Here is a 21,599-nt window from a genome sequence, read left to right on the forward strand (position 1 = left end):
ACTACTTGGCCTTGTGCATTTGAAGTCAAATAATTTATATAAACAACAGAGAACAGAGGTGCCAACATAACAAGGGGTACACTAGCACCGGCCTCCATTCCAAGAAGCAACCTTCAACCACCTCGCTCTGCTTCCCATCCGTGAGCCTACTTTGAATCCACTTGAATAAGCTCTGTTCGGGTAGGGGGTAAACTTGATAAGTTTAGGAAACATTGTAAATGTCATATCATATGTCTCATTAGCCAATGATCCTTGCTCCATATTATCTACCTGCTAGACATTTCTGTAACTGTAACACTACATTCACAATGTAAAACATTCCTCACTCATTAATCTCACCCTCTTTCTTCTCATCTGTCAAAGTCCAAGTAAATTTGTTTTCAAAGTATGTACAGGTATACAATATGGTACCATATACCACACTGAAATCCATTTTGAGTCATTAAAAAAAATATAAAGATACAGTGCAGAATAACCCCTTCCAACCGTCAGGGCTGAGCTGCCCAACTACCCCAGCAATCATAATTTAACCCTTACAGGCATTTACAGGAAAATAAAGAAATGCAATAGAACTTATGAAAAACTATATATAAAGATTGACAAACAACTAATGTACAAAAGAAGACAAAATGAGCAAATGAAAAACAAATACTAAAAAATTAAAATATTAAATATTAAAAACAAATATTGTCCAGTTCTGGTCACCTCAGTATAGGAAGGATGTGGAAGCATTGGAAAAGGTACAGAGGAGATTTACCAGGATGCTGCCTGGTTTAGAGAGTATGCATTATGATCAGAGATTAAGGGAGCTAGGGCTTCACTATTTGGAGAGAAGGAGGATGAGAGGAGACATGATAGAGGTGTACAAGATATTAAGAGGAATAGACAGAGTGCACAGCCAGCGCCCCAGGGCACCACTGCTCAGTACAAGAGGACATGGCTTTAAGTTAAGGGGAGGGAAGTTCAAGGGGGATATTAGAGGAAGGTTTTTCACTCAGAGAGTGGTTGGTGCGTGGAATGCACTGCCTGAGTCAGTGGTGGAGGCAGATACACTAGTGAAGTTTAAGAGACTACTAGACAGGTATATGGAGGAATTTAAGGTGGGGGTTATATGGGAGGCAGGGTTTGAGGGTTGGCACAATGTTGTGGGCCGAAGGGCCTGTACTGTTCTGTACTATTCTATGTTCTATGTTCTATTACTGACAACATGAGCTGCAGACTCATTCGTCTTTGAAAGTGAATCTGTAAGATGTGGAATCAGATTCGAACTGAGGTGAGTGGAGTTATCCATGTCAGTTCTGAGTCTGATGACTGTTGGTTATTAACTGTTTCTGAACCTGGAGGGGTAGGTTGTACTGCTGTTTGTCCCACCCTCTCCTCATCCCATTCTGCCTCTTTCCTCCTGCTATGCTCTCTCCCCTGCTCCAGCAGAGCTACAGCACATTGTAACTGAAGTACAAGATATTACAGTCGTTGCAATTACTGATGTACCTTTAAAAAATATTTTGGTCATTATTTCATAAACAAAACGTGGATATATTCTTAGCAAGCAGTTGAGTTGATGAGATCACACATATGAGAGGCAAACCATGCCCCTTTGCAAACACATCAGGCTCTTACGCAGCAGCACACCTCAGACGAGTTCTGTAGGGAAGCCAGTCAGTAGAGAGAAAGGTTATTGTATGAAACATACTGAGACTCAAATCCATGTAGTTTGTGCTTCTCATTTATTTAAATGGCTAGATCTTGTCTGTGGTGTTTAATATGTGTTGATGACCTAATGAAGAGTATCAGCCTTAAACACTGAATGTTTATTCTCCTCCACAGATGCTGCCTGACCTGCTGTGTTTCACCAGTATTTTGTTCAGGTTTTCCAACACCTGCAGAATCTCTTATGTTTATAATGTTTGTGTTACTCAGATGATTCAATTAACCCTCAGCTTCCCTGATGTGTTTTACTTCAGTGACACCGAACGACTTCACAGTGGCTTTCTTTCCTCTCCCACGGAGCTCCCCCTTTCCCTGTTTGTCAGCTGGCCTCTTGTTTAGTGGGACTGAAGGCAGAAACTAATGTCAAGCTATTACCTCAGTGCAGCCAAGCTACAAGCTTTTGTCTTGGAAAGGAACCTGCGTAAGGCAGAGATGCACATATTTGCTGTTCCTGTCCTGCCCTTGGTGGGTTACAGGGTGAATCTGACCAGAATCTTGCAGAGCAGCTCTGAATGAACAAGGAGTTGAATGTGATCACTGGGCTGTCAGTAGCATTACTCACCCCACTGTATGATTCCTATTCAAACTGCAGCAGGGAGTGACAGCAATGTGATTAACTCTGTGCATTTTGTATTTTCAGAGCAGAAGATGAAGATGATGATACTGGCTCTCATTGCCCTCGTTTCTCTCAGCCTGGCAACTCTTGGTGAAGCAGAGGGGACAGAAGATGCAATCAACAGTGAGCAGTTAACGTACGTTTAATCAGTTCCATTTCTAAGCAGCTGAGAAATGAGGAATATAAGGATCTGTGTCTAACTAAGACTGGGATAAAAATTCATCCAATATAATCAGCACCAGAGCAAAATCAAGTACACAGGACATACTCAGAGAGGCGTCAGGGCTTCAGGACACCCTCCATTATGGAGAGATATCAGGAATGGGACACTCTCCATTCTAAAGAGGTTACAGAGCAATGGGTCACCCTTCAGTATAGAATGATAACCGGGCATTGGGACATTCTACATTGTTGAGAGATACAGTGTCTATAAGAAGTATTCACACCCCCTCGGAAGTTTTCATGTTTTATTGTTTTACAACATTGAATCACAGTGGATTTCATTTAGCTTTTGTTGACACAGATCAACAGGAAAAGTCTTTTTCATGTCAAAGTGAAAACAGGTCTCTACAAAGCGATCTAAATTAATTACAAATACAAAACACAAAATAATTGATTGCTTGAGTATTCACCCCCTTTGATATGACACACCAAATCATCACTGGTGGGTCCAATTGGTTTTAGAAGTCACATAATTAGTTAAATGGAGATCTGTTTTTAGAGACCTGTCTCTAGTCAGGGTGTTTCAATTGACTGTAGTAAAAATACACCTGTATCTGGAAGGTCCAACCATTGGTGAGTCAGTATCCTGGCAAGAGCTACACCATGAAGACAAAAGAACATCCCAGGCAACTCTGTTAAAAGGTTATTGAAAAGCACAATTCCCGAGATGGATACGAGAAAATTTCCAAGTCACTGAATATCCCTTGGAGTACAGTTAAGTCAATCATCAAGAAATGGAAAGAATATGGCACAGCTGTAAATCTGCCTAGAGCAGGCCGTCCTCAAAAACTGAGTGACAGTGTAAGAAGGGGATTAGTGAGGGAGACCACTCTGGAGGAGTTACAAGCTTCAGTGGCTGAGGTGGGAGAGACTGTGCGTACAACAACTGTTGCCCGGGTGCTTCACCAGTCACGGCTTTATGGGAGAGTGGCAAAGGGAAAGCCACTGTTGAAAAAAACTCACTTGAAATCTCAGCTAGAGTTTGTCAGAAGGCATGTGGGAGACTGAAGTCAATTGGAAGAAGGTTCTATGGTCTGATAAAAATTAAAATTGAGCTTTTTGGTCATCAGATTAAATGCTAGGGCATTAGCCAAACACCACACATCATCAAAAACACATATCCCTACTATGACACAAAATGCTGGTGGAACGCAGCAGGCCAGGCAGCATTTATAGGGAGAAGCACTGTCGACGCTGTCGAAGGCCGAGACCCTTCATCAGGACTAACCGAAAGGAAAGATAGTAAGAGATTTGAAAGTAGGAGGGGGAGGGGAAAATGCGAAATGGTAGGAGCATTGAGCAATGAACACTGACTTCTCTAACTTCCGTTAATGCCCCACCTCCCCTTCTTACCCCATCCCTGATATATTTAGTTTTTTTTCCCCCTCCCTTTTTTTCTCTCTCTGCCCATCATTCTGCCTGTTCCTCTATCTCCCTCTGGTGCTCCCCTCCCCCTTCCTTTCTCCCTGGGCCTCCCGTCCCATGATCCTTTCCCTTCTCCAGCTCTGTATCCATTTTGCCATTCACCTTTCCGGCTCTCAGATTAACCAACGCCCCCCCTCCCCAGGTCTTCTCCTATCATTTCGCATTTCCCCCTCCCCCTCCTACTTTCAAATCTCTTAGTATCTTTCCCTTCAGTTAGTCCTGACGAAGGGTCTCGGCCCGAAACGTCGACAGTGCTTCTCCCTATAGGTGCTGCCTGGCCTGTTGCGTTCCACCGGCATTTTGTGTGTGATGCTTGAATTTCCAGCATCTGCAGATTTCCTCGTGTGTATCCCTACATGAAGCACGGTGGTGGCTGTATCATGCTGTGGGGATGCTTCACTGCAGCAGGCTCTGGCAAGCTTGTGAAGGTAGAGGGTAAAATGAATGCAGCAAAATACTGTACAGGGAAATCCTGGAGGAAACCCTAATGTTCGGAAGAGAACTGCAATTTGGGAGAAGATTTATTTTCCAGCAAGACAATGACACCAAGCATAAAGCCAAAGCTACACAGGAATGGCTTAAAAACTGCAAAGTTAATGACCTGGAGTGGTCAAATCAGAATCCAGACCTCAATCCAATTGAGAATTTGTGACTTGACTTGAAAAGGGCTGTTCACTCACTGTCCCCATGCAATCTGAGAGAACTTATGCAGTTTTGTAAGGAAGAATTGGGAAAAATTGCAGTGTCCAGATTTACAAAGCTGATAGAGACCTATCCACACAGACTCCAGGCTGTAATTGCTGCTAAAGGTGCATCTACTAAATACTGACTTGAAAGGGGTGAGTAATTATGCAATCAATTATCTTATGTTTAATAATTGTTATAAGTTTAGACCAATTTGTAGAAATTTGTTTTCACTTTGACACGAGAAAATCCTTTCTGTTGATCGGGGTCAAAAAGCCAAATTAAATCCATTGTGATTCAATGCTGTAAAACAATAAAACATGAAAAATTCCAAGGGGGGGTCATGAATACTTTTAATATCTACAGTATCAGGACAATGGGACATTCTCCAATGTAATGAGATATCAGGGCAATGGGATACTCCCTTGTATAGAGAGATATCGAGCCAGTGGGACACGCTCTAGTACAGAGGGCTATGAGTTTAGGCGATACCTCCAAGAATTTTCTCCTCTTCCAGTCAGATGTTCTGCACTGCTGGGTAAATATGTGACAATTAAGTCTGACAGTAAATCTGTCTTCTTTCATTTCTCTAAACTCAGCGAGGAGAGTCTGTCTGATTCTGACCTCCTCAAGTATTTGTGCGAGCTGAAAAAAGAAGAGGAGGTCTTGGGAGATGGATAGGAAGTGGATGTGAAATCTCACACCTTCTCCACCAGTGATCACCAATTCATGAAGCTAGATGGCATTTTGAGCTGCAGGTATTTCCAGACACCAGTCAGTAGCTGGTGTGAGAGAGTGGGGAGGGAAAGGTAGAAAGAGGGACAGACAAGGGAGATAGAATAAGGGAGAGTGAGGGACAAGTCTGAGGGGCATGGGGAAGAATTGGATTGGTTGGTAAGTAGAAAACAGAGAAAGCATTTTCTGTGGAGACGGTGGGGATTGAGGAGAATTTTGGCTTTAGAAAGCAAATTTCTGTGATCTGGGATGTGTTTCCTGAATGGCTTTTGGTAGAAGATTCAAGGGGAACTTCTAGAAGTTGAAAGGGAAACAACTATAGGGACCTGGTGACAGAGCCAGACAGACAGACAGACAAACACTGGACTGGACTGCACTGAGGCTGTCTACAAGAAGGGTCAGAGCTGTCTCTATTTCCTGAGGAGACTGAGGTCCTTTAACATCTGCCGGATGATGCTGAGGATGTTCTACGAGGCTGTGGTGGCCAGTGCTATCATGTTTGCTGTTGTGTGCTGGGGCAGTAGGCTGAGGGTAGCAGACACCAACAGAATCAACAAACTCATTTGTGAGGCCAGTGATGTTGTGGGGGTGGAACTGGACTCTCTGACGGTGGTGTCTGAAAAGAGGATGCTGTCCAATTTGCATGCCATCTTGGACAATGACTCCCATCCACTCCATAATGTACTGGTTAGGCACAGGAGTACATTCAGCCAGAGACTCATTCCACCAAGATGTAACACTGAGCGTCATAGGGAGTCATTCCTGCCTGTGGCCATCAAACTTTACAACTCCTCCCTCGGAGTGTCAGACACCCTGAGCCAATAGGCTGGTCCTGGACTTATTTCCACTTGGCATGATTAACTTATTATTATTTAATTATTTATGGTTTTATATTGGTATATTTCTTCACTATTCTTTGTTGGTGCAGCTGTAACGAAACCCAATTTCGCTCGGGATCAATAAAGTATGTCTGTCTGTCTGTCTGAAACAACTATAGGGACCTGATGACAGAGCCGATGAGGGGGCTGGTACTTAGGACTATCAATATCAGTGCTGAGTCCTTTATTTTTGTCCATCACATTTAAAAAACAATTTAGAAGAGAAATTGTTTAAGAGAATTTAGAAGAGAAGTTAGTAAGTTTGTGGATGGTGCAATGATGAAGGTTAGAATAGGATCTAGGTCAAAGGCAAAAATGAGCAAGAAAATAGCTGATGGAATTTAATGAAGACAAGTGTGAAGTGATGCATTTTGGGAACTTAAGCCAGGCTAAGATAAACACAATGACTGGCATGGCCATGGGAAGGGTTATCAGAACTGGAATTGTGTATTTTTTTGCCGTATTACTGAGATATGGTGATATTATTTTTGTGTTATCCATACAGTCATTTCAAAACACAAGTACATTGAGGTAGCGCAAGGTAAAGGCAATAACAAAATGTAGAACATGGTGTTACCATTACAGAGAAAGTGTAGTTTAAACACATATAATATGATGTAAATGGCGAGGTCAGGAGTTCATCTTTAATGTACAACAGGACTGTTCACAAGTCAACAGCAGGAAAGTAGATGGCCTAAAGTCTGACAGGTAGTAATTTCTGATGAATTCTGATGAAGACTCTTGGCATCAAACAACGACTGCTCATTTCCCGTCATGGATACTGCCTGACTGGCTGAGTTCCTCCAGCTTTTTGTGTGTGAGTTGTACATATTTTCACACGTCCATCTTCTGACTGATAGAAGAGAGAACAAACATGAGGAAATCTGCAGATGCTGGAAATTCAAACAACACACACAAAATGCTGGTGGAACAACACACACAAAATGCAGGCCAGGCAGCATCTATAAGAAGAAGCATTGTTGATGTTTTGGGCCGAGACACTTCGTCAGAAAAGAAAGCATCCAGGAAGGGAGAGGTCTTTGCTTATTTTGGCTGCTTCAACAGGCAAAGAAAAGTGTGGACAGTAGAAATTCTGAACTCAGGGATGCGTAGAGCTTAGAGCAGTATAGTGCAATGCTGGCCCTTTAGCCCACACTGTTGAGCTAACCCTTTAATCTACTCCAAGGTCAACCTAACACTTCCCTCCTACATAGGCACATGGAGGCTATCTAAGATTCTCTTACATGTTGGCTAATGTATCTGCCTCTACCACAACCCTAGATTGTGCAATCTATCCTCAAAGACATGCTTTCTAATCCAGGTGTCATCCTGGTAAATCTCTTTGCATCCTCTCCAAAAGGACACCCTTGTATTCGGAATCTGTTCCCTTTGGTTCTAGACACTCTTCTGTTGGAAACACCCTTTCCACATCACTCTACTTTCAATATTCAATAGGTTTCAATGAGATCCTCTTCTAAATTCCAGCAAGTACAGACCCAGAGCCATCAAACACACCCCATATATTAACACTTTCATTTCTGGGAGAGCCGCAACATTACCTCATGGCCCTTGAAGTAATCTCTCAACTAATGAAGACCAACAAACTATATGCCTTCTTAACAACTTTATCAATTTGTGCTACAACTTTGAGGCATCCATGGAAGATCCATCTGTTCCTCCATACTGTTAAGACTCCAGGCTTCAAGTTCAACCTTCCAAAGTGAATCACTTTTCCAGGTTGAACTCTATCTGCCACTTCTCAGCCTAGCTCTGCATCCTATCAATGTCCTGATGTCAACCTGCTACACTCTCCAAAATACCACCAACCTTCGTGCCATCTGCAAATGTAGTAACCCTCTCTTCAAATTCCTCATCCAAGTTATTTATAAAATTCATAAAGAACAGGGGTCCCAGAACAGCGGTGGCTTCATGGTCAGAGCTATTTATTAGGCTTCCAGCTTGGAGAAAGTAACTGTTTTTTCTTATTGACTACCCCTAATCGAACCATGCTTCTCCAAATGCTCATAAAGTCTATCTTTAACAATCCTTTCCAGTTCCTTGCCCATCACTGATGTAAAGCTCACTGCTCTATAATTCCCAGGATTATCTCTTTTACCCACCTTAAACAAAGGAATAGGATTTGCCACCCTCCAATCCTTCAGCATTACTCCTCACCAAAGTGGCACCAATTTCTTCCTTTGCTTTCTGTATTAACCTAAGGATATCTGTCTAGCCCCAAGGACTTTTCTAAAGTTCCAGTGCATCCTCTTTCTAAATGTTGACATGTTCTGGCATATCAGCCTGTTCATACCCTCACTCTAGTCATCTTCCTGTTCTTCATGTATGTGTAGAATGTCTTAGGGTTTTCCTTAATCCTTCTAGCCAAGGCCTTCTCATGTCCCCCTCTATCTCTCCTAAGTCCATTCTTAAGCTCCTTCCTGGATACCTTGTGATTCTCAAGAGATCCTGTCTTATCCTTGTCTCCGAAACTTTAAGTAAGCTTCTTTCTTCATCTTGACTAGATATTCCACATCACTTGACAACCATTGTTCCTTCACCCTACCATCCTTCCCTGCCTCACTGGAACAAACTAATCCAGAACTCTATTCAAGCACTTCCTAATCAACCTCCATATTTCCGTTTTGCATTTCCCTGAGTTCATCTGTTCCCAATTTCCATTACCAAGTTCCTGATAGTAGCATCATAAACCTCCCCCCCCCCCACACACACACACACACAATTAAATACTTTCCCATAGCGCCTCACATGTCAGCAGAAATGGTTGAGGTAGTAAGTGAGTAATTTGTATCAGTGTTGACCAAGAAGAAGAAATGAAGGGTGGCAACAACAGGGAGGGCCATGTTGATATTCTTGAGCATATTGACAACAAGCTGTTAGGCGTAGTGTTTGTGCAATGCTTTACAAAAGCAACTGTAAGATTGGAGCTCATTCCTCGCCTCCGTCAGTAAGGGGTTTGCACATTCTCCTGAGGACCATGAGCATTTCCTCCAGGTGCTCTGGTTTCCTCTGACATCCCAAAGATGTACAGATAGAGTTATGAGTTGTGAGCATGCTAGGTTGGCACTGGATGCATAGCAGCTCTCGCAGGCTGCCCAACTCAATCTTCACTGATTTGATTTGATGCAAAATGATGCTTTTCACTGTACGTGACGATGTACATGTGACAAATTAAGCTAATCTTTAATCTCATGAAGAATATTGAGGTCTAGAGGGCCAGATGGGATCTATCTCAGGTTATTGACAGAGGCAAGAGAAAACTTCTGGGATCTTGAAAGATATTGTATCCCATTTAACTACTGGTGACATCCACAAGGATTGAATTGAATTGACTTTATTTCTTACATCCTTCACATACATGAGGAGTAAAAATCTTTACATTATGTCTCCATCTAAATATACAATGTGCAATAATAGTAATTTATAATAATTTATGATAGATAGAACAGTCAATGTAACATAAAAATACATTCAAATCAGCGTGAGTTAATCAGTCTGATGGCCTGGTGGAAGAAGCTGTCCCGGAGCCTGTTGGTCCTGGCTTTTATGCTGCAGTACCATTTCCTGGATGGTAGCAGCTGGAATAGATTGTGATTGGGGTGACTCGGGTCCCCAATGATCCTTCGGGCCCTTTTTTCACACCTGTCTTTCTAAATGTCCTGAATCATGGAAAGTTCACAACTACAGATGCTCTGGGCTGTCCACACCACTCTCTGCGAGTCCTGCGATTGAGGGAGGTACAGTTCCCATACCAGGCAGTGATGCAGCCAGTCAGGATGCTCTCAGTTTTACCCCTGTAGGAATTTCTTAGGATTTGGGCCCCATACCAAACTTCCTCAACTGTCTGAGGTGAAAGAGGCGCTGTTGTGCCTTTTTCACCACACAGCTGGTGTATACAGGCCGCAAGATATCCTCGGTGATGTGGATGCCGAGGAACTTAAAGCTGTTTACCCTCTCAGCCCCAGATCCATTGATGTCAATAGGGGTTAGACTGTCTCCATTCCTCCTGTAATCGACAACCAACCCTTGTTTTTGCGACATAGAGGGAGAGGTTGTTTTCTTGACACAGCTGTGGCAGAATAATCACTGATGTTCCTCTGATTAAGGAGGGCAATAGAGACCATATAAAAATATATGCCAGTGAGGTTCATAGCAGTGATGCAGAAATCACTGAAGATTCTTAGGGAGAGCATCTGGAGAAGCTGACTTATTAGGGAAAGTTAATATGACTTTGTGCAGGATAGTATAGGTAAGATAGAGCCTGTTTTTGCCACTGTGGTTTAAGGTGAGAGGGGAAAACGTTTAAAGAGTTAAATCATGGTGTCTGGAGTGCGCTGCTGGGGCAGCAGAGGAAGCAGCATTGAAGGGTGATTTTAAAACGAGTGTCACCGAGCAGGACCATGATCACGTGCAGGCGGGTGAGATGTTTTGGATTAGCATCGTAGTTACAACAGACACGTATCTTGTGTCCCTGCCCCAGAATTTTTACAATATCTCCCTGTTATTTGACATTTCCTATAAAGGGAGGGCAGGTGTGTGTATATGCGCGTGCACAAAGGAATTTAAACTGCGCACAAAAGATTGTCACCTTTTATCTGACTGGCATGTTAAGAATACAGTATTTCACGATTGTACGCAATCACATTTCCATTTCCGGTTTCTAACATGGACGGTATTGACAACGTGGAGTTTGTCTGCAGATTTTAGAACTGGCTTTTTATTGAAGAAATGATTCAGTGCACACATGTTGTCACTGTGCAAAAAGATTGCCCAGCACAGGATTTTTGCGCACATTAGTCATTAGAAATTAGAGGGAACTTTGCCAGAGGGCGCAGGTTCAGAATAGTGGGGTGGTCTCAGACCAGAGGAGGGATTTCTTTAGTTCGAGAGTAGCAAACCTGTGGAATTCAGTGCCACAGACAGCTGTAGAGGCCAAGTCATTGGGTATATTTAATGTGGAGGTTGCTGGGTTCTTGATTAGTAAGGATATCCACATTTACGGGGAGAAGATAGGAGAATGGGGTTGAGAGGAATAATATGATGGAATGGAGGAGCAGACTCGATGGTCTGAATGACTTATTTCTAGTCCCATGTCTTATGGTCTTGTGGTTGTTCTTGCACATCTGTTATCTTTGTGATGTTTACAGTGTTTTTCATGAAATTGATTATCATTCCTTTGTTTTCTGGTTCAAATTCATCAGAATCAGGTTTTTTATCACCAGCATGTGTCGTGAAATTTGTTAACAGCGGCAGCTGTTCAATGCAATACATAATAATATAGAAAGAAAATATAAGAAAATGAATTACAGTAAGTAAATGTTTATTAAATAAATTAAAAATAGTGCAAAGCAGAAATAATATTTAAAAAGTGAGGTAGCGTTTATAGGTTCAATGTCCATTTAGGAATCGGATGACAGAGGGGAAGAAGCTGTTTCTGAATCACTGAGTGTGTGCCTTCAGACTTCTGTACCTCCTTCCTGATGGTAACAGTGAGAAAATCAGCAATGTTTCTTTAGAGATTCTATATTCAGAGAAATATACTGTTTATTTTGTTATTAGTTTACTCTCAATTTGGTTTCTTCCCGGTAAACTTTGGTACTAAGAAGTTCTGAGTCCTCTGCACCTGCCACTTTGAGAGCTTTAATTGTCAACTTGAATGTATTCACGACCAGACATAGAATCCTTTGGCTTTATGGCAAAGAGGGTGGAGAGATACAGGGAGGGAGTACCAGAGCTTGAGGCCTGGGTCACAAATCTAAGGGTCCAATCACAAGGGCTAGCCCTGATTTGATGGATGGAACAACCTTGGTTAACTGTACTGACTATTTTGATTTCAGCTTTGTACCCAGCAGGGAGCTGAAGAAGAAAAAGCACTTGGAGAGGAAGAATGTTACAAATTGCCGTCTGATGTGTTGGTTAAAAAAGGTTAACAGAGCCATGAAAAGTAACGTGAGGATGTTTCATGCTCTCTTCGGAAGTGCTATATTGAAGAAGCACACAAGAAACCCTGCTAAGTTACATCACTGAAAGTACATTACCTCACAACACAAACAACACCATCTCCTTTTCAAACAACTGAGAGCAAGATGGTTGAAATGTCACAGAGCGCTCCCTCCAGTAACCATTGCAAGATCGTCTAAAAAGTAGTTGGAAATTGGAAACAAGTAAATAAATCAAACAAGTTACCTGTTTTGTGCAATTGCTTCTGCTCTAGTCCTACCTAGTTTGTTTTTGCTGTTTATTAGCTGTTTCACTTGGAGGTTGTCAGGTAGGTGGAATGGGGCATCTCCTCCAGAGGAATCTCACCAGCAGAACTATGGTGACCTGAGACGATTGCCCATGAAGGGTCATCCCTTACACTGCCTCCCCTGCTCCTGTGGAACACAAAGCTACACTCAGTGGCCACTTCATTAGGGACAACTGTTTGTCAATGCAAATATCTAATCAGCCAATCATATGGCAGCAACGTGGTGCATAAACGCATGCAGACATGGTCAAGAGGCTTAGTTGTTGTTCAGAGCAAACGTCAGAATGAGGAAGAAATGACTTTGACCGCGGAATGATTGAGGTTGTTTGAGTATCTCAGAAAATGCTGATCTTCTGGGATTTTCACATACAGCAGCTCAGAGTTCACAGAGAAGGGTGTGAGAAACAAGAAAAAACTCCAGTGAGCAGCAGTTCTGTGGGCAAAAATGCCTTGTTAATGAGAGAGGTCAGAGGAGAATGGCCAGACTGGTTCAGGCTCACTCAAACAACCATGTGTTACAACAGTGCTGTGCAGAATAGCATCTCTGAACACACAACACATGGAACCATGAAGAGGATGATTTACAATGGCAGAACAGCATGAATATACACTCAGTGGCCAATTTATTAGGTACAGGAGGTGCCCAATAAGTGGTCACTAAGTGTATTCCTCACCAGAGAGAGACTCTGGGCTCATTGGTTATGAACCATGGTGGTTGGACAGGGATTTGAATGGGCAGATGTTGCTACATGGGTATGGCGCTCTCTGGTTAGATACATGGAGTCTTAGAAAAGTACAGCACACAACCAGACCATTCTGCTCATCTAGTCCGTGCTGAACCATTTAAACTGCCAACCCCGTCGACCTTCGCCAGTACCATAGTCCTCCATACCCCTATCATAGAACATAGAATAGTACAGCACATTACAGGCCCTTTGGCCCACAATGTTGTGCCGACCCTCAAACCCTGCCTCCCATATAACCCCCCACCTTAAATTCCTCCATATACCTGTCTAGTAGTCTCTTAAACCTCACTAGTGTGTCTGCCTCCACCACTGACTCAGGCAGTGCATTCCACACACCAACCACTCTCTGGGTGATAAACCTTCCTCTAATATCCCCCTTGAACTTCCCTACCCTTACCTTCCTCTTGTACTGAGCAGTGGTGCCCTGGGAAAGAGGTGCTGGCTGTCCACTCTGTCTATTCCTCTTAATATCTTGTACACCTCTATCATGTCTCCTCTCATCCTCCTCCTCTCCAAAGAGTAAAGCCCTAGCTCCCTTAATCTCTGATCATAATCCATACTCTCTAAACCAGGCAGCATCCTGGTAAATCTCCTCTTTCAAATGCTTCCACATCCTTCCTATAGTGAGGTGACCAGAACTGGACACAGTACTCCAAGTGTGGCCTAACTAGAGTTTTATAGAGCTGCATCATTACATCGCGTCTCTTAAACTCTATCCCTCTACTTATGAAAGCTAACACCCCATAAGCTTTCTTAACTACCCTATCTACCTGTGAGGCAACTTTCAGGGATCTGTGGACATGTACCCCCTGATCTTTCTGCTCCTCCACACTACCAAGTATCCTGCCATTTACTTTGTACCCTGCCTTGGAGTTTGTCCTTCCAAAGTGTACCACCTCACACTTCTCTGGGTTGAAGTTCATCTGCCACTTCTCAGCCCACTTATGCATCCTATCAATGTCTTTCTGCAATCTTCGACAATCCTCTACACTATCTACAACACCACCAACCTTTGTTCGCAAACTTGCCAACCCACCCTTCTACCCCCACACTCAGGTTGTTAATAAAAATCACAAAAAGTAGAGGTCCCAGAACAGATCCTTGTGGGACACCACTAGTCACAACCGTCCAATCTGAATGTACTCCCTCCACCACGACCCTCTGCCTTCTGCAGGCAAGCCAATTCTGAATCCACCTGGCCAAACTTCCCTGGATCCCATGCCTTCTGACTTTCTGAATAAGCCTACTGTGTGGAACCTTGTCAAATGCCTTACTAAAATCCATGTAGATCACATCCACTGCACTACCCTCATCTATATGCCTGGTCACCTCTTCAAAGAACTCTATCAAGATTGTTAGGCATGATCTGCCCTTTCACAAAGCCATGCTGACTGTCCCTGATCAGACCGTGATTCTCTAAATGCCCATAGATCCTATCTCTAAGAATGTTTTCCAACAGCTTTCCCACCACAGACGTAAGGCTCACTGGTCTATAATTACCTGGACTATCCCTACTACCTTTTTTGAATAACATTTGCCTCCCTCCAATCCTCTGGTACCATTCCCATGGACAACGAGGACATAAAGATCCTAGCCAGAGGTTCAGCAATCTCTTCCCTTGCCTCGTGGAGCAGCCTGGGGAATATTCCGTCAGACCCCGGGGACTTATCCGTCCTAATGTATTTTAACAACTCCAACACCTCCTCTCCCTTAATATCAACATGCTCCAGAACATCAACCTCACTCATATTGTCCTCACTGTCATCAAGTTCCCTCTCAGTGGTGAATACTGAAGAGAAGATGTGGGGGCATGGCACTGTTGATCAGAGATAGTGTCACAGCTGTAGAAAAGAAGGAAGACATGGAGGGATTGTCTACAGAGTCTCTGTGGGTGGAAGTTAGGAACAAGAAGGGGTCAATAACTCTTCTGGGTGTTTTTTTATAGACCACCCAATAGTAACAAGGACATCGAGGAGCAGATAGGGAGACCGATTCTGGAAGAGTGTAATAATAACAGGGTTGTTGTGGTGGGAGATTTAAATTTCCAAATTATCAATTGGCATGTTCCTAGAGCAAGGGGTTTAGATGGGGTGGAGTTTGGTAGGTGTGTTCAGGAAGGTTTCTTGACACAATATGTAGATAAGCCTACAAGAGGAGAAGCTGTATTTGATCTGGTATTGGGAAATGAACCTGGTCAGGTGTCAGGTCTCTCAGTGGGAGAGCATTTTGGAGATAGTGATCACAATTCTATCTTCTTTACCATAGCATTGGAGAGGGATAGGAACAGACAAGTTAGGAAAGCGTTTAATTGGAGTAAGGAGAAATATGAGACTACCAGGCAGGAAATTGGAAGCATAACTTGGAAACAGATGTTCTCAGGGAAATGTATGGAAGAAATATGGCAAATGTTCAGGGGATATTTGCGTAGAGTTCTGCATAGGTACATTCTAATGAGACAGGGAAAGGATGGTAGGGTACAGGAACCATGGTGTACAAAAGCTGTTGAAAATCTAGTCAAGAAGAAAAGAAAAGCTTACGAAATGTTCAAAAAACTAGGTATTGATAGAGATCTAGAAGATTATAAGGCTAGCAGGAAGGAGCTTAAGAAATAAATTAGGAGAGCCAGAAGGGGCCATGAGAAGGCCTTGGCAGACAGGATTAAGGAAAACGCCAAGGCTTTCTACAAGTATGTGAAGAGCAAGAGGATAAAACATGAGAGAATAGGACCAATCAAATGTGACAGTGGGAAAGTGTGTATGGAACCGGAGGAGTAATGAGTAATTGGCTTCAGTATTCACTATGGAAAAGGATCTTGGTCATTGTAACTTGCAGCAGACTGAAAAGCTTGAGCATGTAGATATTAAGAAAGACGATATGCTGGAGCTTTTGGAAAGCATCAAGTTGGATAAGTCACCAGGACCAGACGAGATGTACCCCAGGCTACTGTGGGAGGCGAGGGAGGAGATTGCTGAGCCTCTGGCGATGATCTTTGCATCATCAATGGGGACGGGAGAGGTTCTGGAGGATTGAAGGGTTGCAGATGTTGCTCCTTTGTTCAGGAAAGGGAGTGGGGATAGCCCAGGAAATTATAGATCAGTGAGTCTTACTTCAGTGGTTGGTAAGTTGATGGAGAAGATCCTGAGAGGCAGGATTTATGAACATTTGGAGAGGCATAATATGATTAGGAATAGTCAGCATGGCTTTGTGAAAGGCAGGTCGTGCCTTACGAACCTGATTGAATTTTTTGAGGATATGCCCAAACACATTGATGAAGGTAGAGCAGTAGATGTAGTGTATATAGATTTCAGCAAGGCATTTGATAAGGTACCCCAAGCAAGGCTTATTGAGAAAGTAGGGAAGCATGGGATCCAAGGGGACATTGCTTTGTGAATCCAGAACTGGCTTGCCCACAGAAGGCAAAGTGGTTGTAGACGGGTCATATTCTGCATGGAGGTCGGTCACCAGTGGTGTGCCTCAGGGATCTGTTCTGGGACCCCTACTTTTTGTTATTTTTATAAATGACCTGGATGAAGAAGTGGAGGGATGGGTTAGTAAATTTGCTGATGACACAAAGGTTGAGGTGTTGTGAATAGTGTGGAGAGTTGTCAGAGGTTACAACGGAACATTGATAGGATGCAAAACTGGGCTGAGAAGTGGTAGATGGAGTTCAACCCAGATAAGTGTGAGGTGGTTCATTTTGGTAGGTCAAATATGATGACAGAATATAGCATTAATGATAAGACTCTTGGCAGTGTGGAGGATCGAAGGATCTTGGGGTCCAAGTCCATAGGACACTCAAAGCTGCTGCTCGGGTTGATTCTGTGTTTAAGAAAGCATATGGTGTATTGGCCTTCATCAATCATGGGATTGAATTTAGGAACTGAAAGGTAATATTTCAGCTATATAGGACTCTGGTCAGACCCCACTTGGAGTAATGTGCTCAGTTTTGGTCGCCTCACTATAGGAAGGATGTGGAAATCCATTGAAAGGGTGCAGAGGAGATTTACAAGGATGTTGCCTGGATTGGGGAGAATGCCTTATGAGAATAGTTTAAGTGAGCTCGGCCTTTTTTCCTTGGAGCGATTGGAGGATTATAGGTGACCTGATAGAGGTGTACAAGATGATGTGAGGCATTGATTGTGTGGATAGTCAGAGGCTTTTTTCCAGGGCTGAAATGGCTAGCACGAGAGGGAATAGTTTTAAGGTGCTTGGAAGTAGGTACAGAGGAGATGTCAGGGGTAAGGAGCGTGATGAGTGTGTGGAATGAGCTGCCGGCGGCGGCAGTGGAGTCGGATACGATAGGGTCTTTTAAGAGATTCCTGGACAGGTACATGGAGCTCAGAAAAATAGAGGGCTATGGCTAACCCTAAGGTAAAGACATATTCGGCACAGCTTTGTGGGCTGAAGGGACTGTATTGTGCTGTAGGTTTTCTATGTTTCCATGTTTCTATCTCTCCTGTAAGCAGGAGAACAAAACTGCACACAATACTCCAAATTAGTCCTCACCAACTTTTTATGCAGCTTCAATATAACATTCCATCTCCTGGATGCAATTCTTTGATTTATGAAGGCCAATGAAAGCCCTATCTAACTGTGATTTCACTGTCAATGAATTATCAACCATATTGGCGTATTTCTTTGCTCTACAGCACTCCGCGGTGCCCTGACACTCAGTCTGCCTTTGGAAGTGCAACACCTCGCAGCTGCTGCATGAAATTCCATCCGCCATACTTTTCCAGCCGATTCAGATCCCACTGCAAGCCATGACAGCCTTCCTCACTGTCCTCTACACCCTCCAGTCTTGGTGTCATCCACTAATTTGCTGATCCAATTAACAACATTATCACTCAGATCGTTGATATAGATGACAAACACCAATGGACCCAGCACCAGTCCCTGCAGCACTCCATTAGTTGTACGCCTACAGTCAGCAAGGCAGCTGTCTACTACCACTCTCTGGTTTCTCCCACAGAGCCAATGTCTAATCCAATTTACTACCTCTTCTTGAATACCGAGTGTCTGAGGGTTCTTGACCAACCTCCCATGTGGGACCTTGTCAAATGCCTTGATAAAGTTCATGTAGACAACATCCACAGCCTTGCATTCACCCACTTTCCAGGCAACTTCCTGAAAAAACTCCATAATATTAATAAGGCATGGCCTATCACGCACATAGCCATGCTGGCTACCCTTAATCAGACCGTCTTTTCAAAAATTCTCTTAGAATACCTTCCAAAATTTTCCCACTACTGATGTTGGACACACTGGCCTATAATTAACTGGTTTATTTTTAGAGCCTTTCTTAAAGAACGGAACAACATTGGCTATCCTCCAAACCTCTGGCACCTCACCTGCCACCAAGGTTGGTTTAAATGTTTCTGCTGGGGCCCTGGCAATTTCAGCACTTGCCTCCCACAGTGTCTGAATGAGAGTCAGAGAGACAGAGGGAGAGAGAAGGAGAGAGAGAGTCAGAGACAGACGAAGAGTGAGTGAGTTAGAGAATGACAGAGAGAGAGAATTGGAGACAGGAAGAGAGTCAGAGAGACAGACAGTGAGGGAGAGTCAGAGAGAGTATCAGATAGATTGGCAGAGAAAGAGTCAGAGAAACAGAGAGAGGGCATCAGAGACAGGGAGAGAGTCAAAGAGACAAAGAGACTTGGAGAGAGTCAGAGAGACAGAGGGGAGCAAGGTATGGGTCCTCATCTGTCTTGCTCAGTTAAATTCTTTCTAGTTTGTGTTCTGTTTTGCTGCCCCCTAGGTTCCATCACACCTGCCCAGAAACCAAAATTGCTGCTAATTAGACAAAGCAGGGTCAAATAGTCGCCACTTCTTCAGTGAATAAATACAGTGTCTCCAAGCAGAAATTTTTAGACAGCTTGTTTATTTTCACCACATTAAAGCTTCAGTTTGTCGGTCTGATCTCTCATCTCCAGTTTAACTAAGGAATTTGTGTTGTTTTAGTTGGTTACTGCAGAGGCTTTGCCCCCATGTGGCAATGATGGGCGTAGCAACAGGTACATTGTGCAACCCTGTGCTGTTTCTGCACCGGCACTAGTGGGTCCTCACCAGCTAGCCTGCTTTCTCCATGAGCTATGGGCTGCTCTGATGGAGTGTCTTTGGTTAGCCTGGCACAGAAACAGGCCTTTTCAGCCTATGTAGGATGCCTCTATGCCAGTTCCATTAGCTCCATATCCTTTTCCACTCTTCCAAAGCGCCTTTTATATCTTGTAGCTGTATTTGACCAGATAACCACACAATTCCATGACAAAGACTTTCCACTCAAATATCCTTAAAATGTGTCCTCCCACTTTAAACCTATTGTTTTGGTTCTATAAACATACTCTGGGAAAAGTACTGGTTGTCTATTCTGTCCATGACTGGGATAATTTTCTAAACATCCTTTAGTTCATCCCTCACTCTGCTACTTCTTCGTGAGATTCAATCTGGCCATTCCAGTCTCTCCATCCTGCTGAGTCAACTGCTACCACATCCTTCCTGTAGTGTGGTGATCAGAACTGCCGATAATGCTCCAAGCGTGGTCTAGACAAAATTTTGTGGAGCTGCAATATTGTATCCCAATGCTTGTTTAATGCTTTTGCCTGCAAAGGAAGGCACACCATATGGTTTCTTCACAACTGTCTGATCCTATATATAAGGATATATCCGTAGCACAGCTGTGGAAACTGCAAGTAGCAAGTCTTGGGAGTACACATCTCTCGCAACCTCTCATTGTGCCAGAACACATCCTACCTAACCAAGAAAGCTCACCAATAACTCTGGGCAGCATAGTGTTATATAGTGGTTAGCGCAATGCTTTACAGTACCAGTGGCCCAGGTTTATATACCTATATGTAAGTGATGCACCATCAATAACTCTGAGACATGGGTTAAGGTAGGCTTTTATTGGCTGGAAGAAAGCACAAGCAGCAAGTGACCATCACACAACATCCTGGAGACTGAGGAAGGGTCTGTGGCTCCAATCGCCTTTATACCGGGGTCTGTGGGAGGAGCCACAGGAGCAGTCAGCAGGGGTCTGTGGGAGGAGCCACAGGAGCAGTCAGCAGGGGTCTGTGGGAGGAGCCACAGGAGCAGTCAGCAGGGGTCTGTGGGAGGAGCCACAGGAGCAGTCAGCAGGGGTCTGTGGGAGGGGCCACAGGAGCTGTCAGACAGGGGGTCTGTGGGAGGAGCCACAGGAGCAGTCAGCAGGGGGTCTGTGGGAGGAGCCACAGGAGCAGTGTGTCTGTGGGAGGAGCCACAGGAGCAGTCAGCAGGGGTCTGTGGGAGGAGCCACAGGAGCAGTCAGCAGGGGTCTGTGGGAGGAGCCACAGGAGCAGTCAGCAGGGGGTCTGTGGGAGGAGCCACAGGAGCTGTCAGACAGGGGGTCTGTGGGAGGAGCCACAGGAGCTGTCAGTGAGGGTCTGTGGGAGGAGCCACAGGAGCAGTCAGCAGGGGTCTGTGGGAGGAGCCACAGGAGCAGTCAGCAGGGGTCTGTGGGAGGAGCCACAGGAGCAGTCAGCAGGGGTCAGTGGGAGGAGCCACAGGAGCAGTCAGCAGGGGTCTGTGGGAGGAGCCACAGGAGCAGTCAGCAGGGGGTCTGTGGGAGGAGCCACAGGAGCTGTCAGACAGGGGGTCTGTGGGAGGAGCCACAGGAGCAGTGTGTCTGTGGGAGGAGCCACAGGAGCAGTCAGCGGGGGTCTGTGGGAGGAGCCACAGGAGCAGTCAGCAGGGGTCTGTGGGAGGAGCCACAGGAGCAGTCAGCAGGGGGTCTGTGGGAGGAGCCACAGGAGCAGTCAGCAGGGGGTCTGTGGGAGGAGCCACAGGAGCAGTGTGTCTGTGGGAGGAGCCACAGGAGCAGTCAGCAGGGGGTCTGTGGGAGGAGCCACAGGAGCAGTGTGTCTGTGGGAGGAGCCACAGGAGCAGTCAGCAGGGGTCTGTGGGAGGAGCCACAGGAGCAGTCAGCAGGGGGTCTGTGGGAGGAGCCACAGGAGCTGTCAGACAGGGGGTCTGTGGGAGGAGCCACAGGAGCAGTCAGCAGGGGGTCTGTGGGAGGAGCCACAGGAGCAGTCAGCAGGGGGTCTGTGGGAGGAGCCACAGGAGCAGTGTGTCTGTGGGAGGAGCCACAGGAGCAGTCAGCAGGGGTCTGTGGGAGGAGCCACAGGAGCAGTCAGCAGGGGTCTGTGGGAGGAGCCACAGGAGCAGTCAGCAGGGGTCAGTGGGAGGAGCCACAGGAGCAGTCAGCAGGGGTCAGTGGGAGGAGCCACAGGAGCAGTCAGCAGGGGGTCTGTGGGAGGAGCCACAGGAGCAGTCAGCAGGGGTCA

The sequence above is a fragment of the Hemitrygon akajei genome, chromosome 31 (assembly GCF_048418815.1).
Source record: "Hemitrygon akajei chromosome 31, sHemAka1.3, whole genome shotgun sequence".
Classification (NCBI taxonomy): Eukaryota; Metazoa; Chordata; class Chondrichthyes; order Myliobatiformes; family Dasyatidae; genus Hemitrygon; species Hemitrygon akajei.